We start from the raw sequence: 6,084 nt of genomic DNA on the forward strand, positions 1-6,084 counted from the left end.
CATAAAACAGCAGTCGACGACGTTGCCTTTCGTTTTTATTAAGCAAACAGACCTGGCGGCGCGAAGAATAATTCTTTTCAATATTTTGCTCTATAACGGAGATAAAATCAGGACCGAATTCAACCCTCCTGAACCTTTCATCCAAAAAATCATATTCACTCACATTCAAGCAACATAAATTCAAAATATTGAACTGATATCCTTTAAATTTCTAAAACTCACATAATAAAGCTGCAATTGTAAACAAATTTAATGTAGAAAAAACACTGATAAGAGTCCGGTGCTGGTGTACAGACGGCATTTCCAATCAGCTCTCCAGGTGGTGGCTCTTGTAGTTGACGTCCCTTCATACCTTTCTGAACATCGAATATTGCCTTCTGCGCCAGATAAACGTCCTTTTGTTTCCTGCACGTGTCCTTTCAGAACGATTAATGTTTATTAATTTACTAAGATTGTGCCATGAAAATATTTTGATGTTGTTTGAGTTTCAAAAAGAAGTCTGTTGTAGATTGTGATTGGTCAAAAAAGCAGCTTTCACCTAGCTGCTTTTTCTTGACCAATCACAAACTATACCCATTATTGGAGATATGTTCTATATGTTTGTTGAGACGAGTTACTAATTTTTTCTTTGTTTATTGGGTCTTCTGTCTCACACAAAAAAGGTTTGTTGGGAAAATGGAATTTCGCACTATTTTCAACTAAGTTGAAAATAACATTAACCTAGTCGTCCCAACACAAGATCACTGACTTAGGCTCGGTCTTGTTACCTAAAAACGCTGACGTTTCGGTGGAAAATCTACCATCATCTTCAGAGAATCTAAAAAAGAAAGAACACAACGACAGAACACAGAAAACAACAACTTAATAAATATTGAACCTGATAATGTTCAATTTGGAACTCTGAGAAGGGTTTTGTCAATAAAAATTGATATAAATTTTGACTTTTGTCATTCCAACAGGAAAGGTTATCTATTGTTGTAGTGAAAGGTGGGTTTTATAATGAAAACAAAATTACAAGAAATTTCAGTTTCGTTTGATATGACCAAGTGTTATCTCCTCCTCTAGAATATTTAACCAAGTTTGGTCAATATTAATAGAGGATGTAGCAACACAGCAGTCATGGTTTAATCTAATATATGCACTTTCTTTTATTTTACGTCTTTTTGAAAAAGTTTCTTTGTCTATGATACTACATTCATTCCATTTGACTCTATGATCATTATCAAACGCGTGTTGGCAAATATTAGATTTGTGAAAGTCTCCAGTTCTTAAATAATTTTGGTGTTCTTTAATACGTTTTTTTAAAGGTCTGGAGGTTTCACCAATATAAAATTGATTGCATTTGCAAGGAATTTTATATATCACGTTTCTTGTAGATTCATTTTCATTGTTAGGTTTTGTTTTAGTTAAGTGTGATCTTAATGTGTTTTGAGTTCTAAATATTGTTCTGATGTTATATTTTTTAGCTATTCGTTTGATTTTGTCAGAAATACCTGGAATGTAAGGAATAAAAAGGTTAGTAAAAGGTAAAATTTGATTTTGATTTCCAGATTGTTTTGGATGTTCTAAATCCCTAAAACATTTATTAATAAATGTTTCAGGATAGTCATTTTCTTTTAGAACATTTTTAATGAATAATTTTTCTTTATTAAATTGTTCATTATTGCAAATAATTTTGGCTCTATCAAATAAACTTTTTACAATACCTTTTTTTACCATTATTGGATGATTGGATTTGTAGTTTAAATATCTATTTGTGTGGGTTGATTTTCTGTATACTTTTGTTTCAAATTTGTTTATGTCTTTTTTGATTAGAATGTCTGAGAATGGAAGTTCGTTATTTTGTTCAGTTTCTGTTGTAAATTTGATTGTGGGTTCTGTTGAATTTATGTGAGTTAGAAATTATACCCATTATGCTGACAATTATACCAATGGAGACTTTATGTTAGACAAACAACAAAATGTAAGGGCATGATTTGAGGCTTTTGGTTGAAAACAATTTTCTCGTTTTTTCTCTCTATTTTCTTAAAAATAATGTCATCCACGGTGGGGGAGATTAAAATGGGACGACATGGTTTCGACATTACGGCGATTGGTGGGGACGGGGTGACGTCGGTTGCCCACATATCTGTTGCAGCCTTCGGCCCGGTCGATGGGCTTTGCTACGTTCGCCCTTTATTTAGGGACAAGGGCCCTGTTTCTCCAGAACCGGATTTAATACTCCAAAGATCTTCATTTTGACCAAGATTATGCTTTTTCTATTCCAACCCAAAATCTTACACACTGACAAATTTCTATGTTTTTTAGGACAATATTACTACGTTTTCATCAAAATACATACATAAGCTTGGTGACCATTAAAAGCAGGATTACCGGTCTGAATCCAGACCTGCCATTTAAATTTTAGAGCTCTCAGCTTATGTAACTTAAAGAGTTTGGATTAATCCTGTTTTATAGTACTTAAGCTCGGATGTGAAGTATTTTGTTTAAACTATTCTTACTACTGCACTTAAACTGATTTGTTTGCTTATTTTAAGACTTTTGTCACTTTACTTATAGTCTATACATATGTACATAATCATCAATTAGTTCTAACGACCATTATGACAGTTTGGATTGGTTTTGATTACAACCTATATCGACTGGATATTATAGGGTTAACTAAAGCAATAATTACACGATTACACGTTACGAACACGAAATTGCAACATTTCGAGTAAATTCCGGGGAAAATAATCAACTATCGACACTCTCTAATTTCAAACGAAAACCGAAACCAATAACGACAATTATTTCCTGCGCTTCATACACATAAGTTGCTCCGATTTTATAGTAATTAATGGCCGGCCCAACAATAAAAAGGTCGCCCGTACAACGCGAATTATTATTGGTTGAAATAACAAAGCATTTAATTTGATTGTGTGGTTTCAAACATTTCATTTCCCAGTGAACAGTTTGTTAAACATAAATCCGTTTGTTGCCCAGTGCATCTGGACGAATTTGCATCTGATGCATTACATGCAATTAAACAGTGCCGTGCACAAGTTTTTTTTTTATCTCTATGTTTGATACTCTAAATATGATTGAACAAAACAGCATATAGAAAACAGAAATCTAGTGACAATTTAGTTTAGTCTCAACCAACAGTTGTAATCGCCTACAGGGTGGTGTCAATAAATCACCATTTGATAGCCCATCAAAAAATAAGTTGCAATGCATTATGTCATTTGCCCTCCAAAGTTTAGTAATTTTTCAGCAAAATAACATAATGCATGTCAGCTTAATAACCCTGTAGATTGCTGCCACTTTAATTGAATTTTAGCAGAAGCTTTTATACAAGTGTCCTAAACTTATCAAAGATTTTTTAAAACTGCCAGAAGTCTCTACACATATTGTGAAAATTCCAGAAGTCTCTACAAGTGTCCTGAATCTTCTAAGAATTTTTTAAAACTGTCAGTAGCTTTAGAACCATTTTGGAAATGCCAGAAGCATCTACAAGTGTCCTATAATTTCTTAAAACTGCCAGAAGCCTCTAGAATTATTTTGAAAATTCCAGAAGCCTCTACAAGTGTCCTGAATCTTCTAAGAATTTTTTAAAACTAGCAGTAGCTTCTAGAACCATTTTGAATATGCTAGAAGCATCTACAAGTGTCCTATAATTTCTTAAAACTGCCAGAAGCCTCTAGAATTAATTTAGAAATTCCAGAAGCCTCTACAAGTGTCCTGAATCTTCTAAGAATTTTTTAAAACTGCCAGTAACTTTTAGAATCATTTTGGAAATGCCAGAAGTCTCTACAAGTGTCCTATAATTTCTTAAAACTACCAGAAGTCTCTAGAATTATTTTGGAAACTCCAGAAACCTTTACAAGTGTCCTGAATCTTCTAAGAATTTTTTAACAATGCCAGTAGCTGTTAGAACCATTTTGGAAATGTCAGAAGCCTCTACAAGTGTCCTATAATTTCTTAAAACTGCCCGAAGCCTCTAGAATTAATTTAGAAATTCCAGAAGCCTCTACAAGTGTCCTGAATCTTCTAAGAATTTTTTAAAACTGCCAGTAACTTTTAGAATCATTTTGGAAATGCCAGAAGTCTCTACAAGTGTCCTATAATTTTTTAAAACTGCCAGAAGTATCTAGAATTATTTTGGAAACTCCCGAAACTTTTACAAGTGTCCTGAATCTTCTAAGAATTTTTTAAAACTGCCAGTAACTTCTAGAATCATTTTGGAAATGCCAGAATTAAGTCTCTATCCTAAACCTTCCAAGAATTTTTTAAAACTACCAGTAGCTTCTAGAACCATTTTGGAAATGCTAGAAGCATCTACAAGTGTCCTATAATTTCTTAAAACTGCCAGAAGTCTCTAGAATTATTTTGGAAATTCCAGAAACCTCTACAAGTGTCCTGAATCTTCTAAGAATTGTTTTAAACTACCAGTAGCTTCTAGAACCATTTTGGAAATGCTAGAAGCATCTAAAAGTGTCCTATAATTTTTTAAAACTGCCAGAAGCATCTAGAATTATTTTGGAAAAGCCTGTACAAGTATCCTGAATCTTCTAAGAATTTTTTCAAACTGCCAGAAGTATCTAGAATTATTTTGGAAACTCCCGAAACTTTTACAAGTGTCCTGAATCTTCTAAGAATTTTTTAAAACTGCCAGTAACTTCTAGAATCATTTTGGAAATGCCAGAATTAAGTCTCTATCCTAAACCTTCCAAGAATTTTTTAAAACTACCAGTAGCTTCTAGAACCATTTTGGAAATGCTAGAAGCATCTACAAGTGTCCTATAATTTCTTAAAACTGCCAGAAGTCTCTAGAATTATTTTGGAAATTCCAGAAACCTCTACAAGTGTCCTGAATCTTCTAAGAATTGTTTTAAACTACCAGTAGCTTCTAGAACCATTTTGGAAATGCTAGAAGCATCTAAAAGTGTCCTATAATTTTTTAAAACTGCCAGAAGCATCTAGAATTATTTTGGAAAAGCCTGTACAAGTATCCTGAATCTTCTAAGAATTTTTTCAAACTGCCAGAAGCCTCTAGAACCATTTTAGAAATGCTAGAAGCATCTACAAGTGTCCTATAATTTCTTAAAACTGCCAGAAGCCTCTAGAATTATTTTGGAAATTTCAGAAGCCTCTACAAGTGTCTTGAATCTTCTAAGAATTTTTTCAAACTACCAGTAGCTTGTAGAACCATTTTGGAAATGCTAGAAGCATCTAGAATTATTTTAGAAATTCCAGAAGCCTCTACAAGTGTCCTGAATCTTCTAAGAATTTTTTAAAATTGCAAGTAACTTCTAGAATCAATTTGGAAATGCCTGAATAAGCTTCTATAGTGTCCTGATTCACAGCACTATTTCCTGTAAAACAAGCTTTAAATAGTTTTTGTCGACTAATAAATGTAGTTTTACGTGGAAAATGGTGGGTTTTAATAATTTTGTTTATTTTTTCAACAATTTAGGGAAACTAGCATAAAGAAAAAACTTTAGATGTCCACTATTTTCCCGATCTTCTTTCTCATTTTAGCTGCTCCATGGGAACGCTCTGAATATGTTTCTGTCTTTATTCTAAAAACCCTAAAAACACATTGGAGTATTTCATTATGTATTTTACACGGAAAATGCTACTACCATCAACTTTTGTAACAGCTCTGTATATAGTTTTTCTAAATCTGATTCAACATGTCATTGGTTTAGCATATACTGTCAAATGCCTAAATCATGATGAAAAATGTGTCTAAATTTGACTATAAAACACGTTGTGTCTGGAAACTCTGAATTACGCTCATAATTGTTTAAACAGGTTGTGAAACGTCTAAATTGAATTAAACATGTTGCCAAGTGTATAAACTTGTTTGAACATTTTCCACATTCCCAAATACTACTTGGTACTTATCATGTCAAAATTACAGTTTTTTGATTGTTACTTACTCTGTGATTTGCATATAACCTAAAAGTGCATTAACTGTAATTATTAATATTAACTGACACATGTGGGCTTGGTACGCCACTGTCTCAAAATGCGCCATATTATAAATAATTAAACATTGACCACGCTTGCTGTAACTGAATTTAATCGAATAATTAA

The 6,084-nt window shown here is 32.8% G+C and overlaps 1 long non-coding RNA gene across 1 annotated transcript; it reads right to left on the reverse strand.

Moving 5' to 3' along the window:
* Positions 1-191: 191 nt before the first annotated feature.
* On the reverse strand, positions 192-1,869 carry LOC145729226 (uncharacterized). Its single transcript, XR_014178307.1, has 2 exons — positions 749-1,869; positions 192-698 (listed from the first exon to the last, which is right to left on the reverse strand). It is a non-coding gene; the product is annotated as an uncharacterized LOC145729226 (long non-coding RNA).
* Positions 1,870-6,084: the final 4,215 nt, after the last annotated feature.

This window comes from Ips typographus, linkage group LG5 (assembly GCF_016097725.1).
Source record: "Ips typographus isolate SLU linkage group LG5, UJ_Ityp_2.0, whole genome shotgun sequence".
Taxonomy (NCBI): Eukaryota; Metazoa; Arthropoda; class Insecta; order Coleoptera; family Curculionidae; genus Ips; species Ips typographus.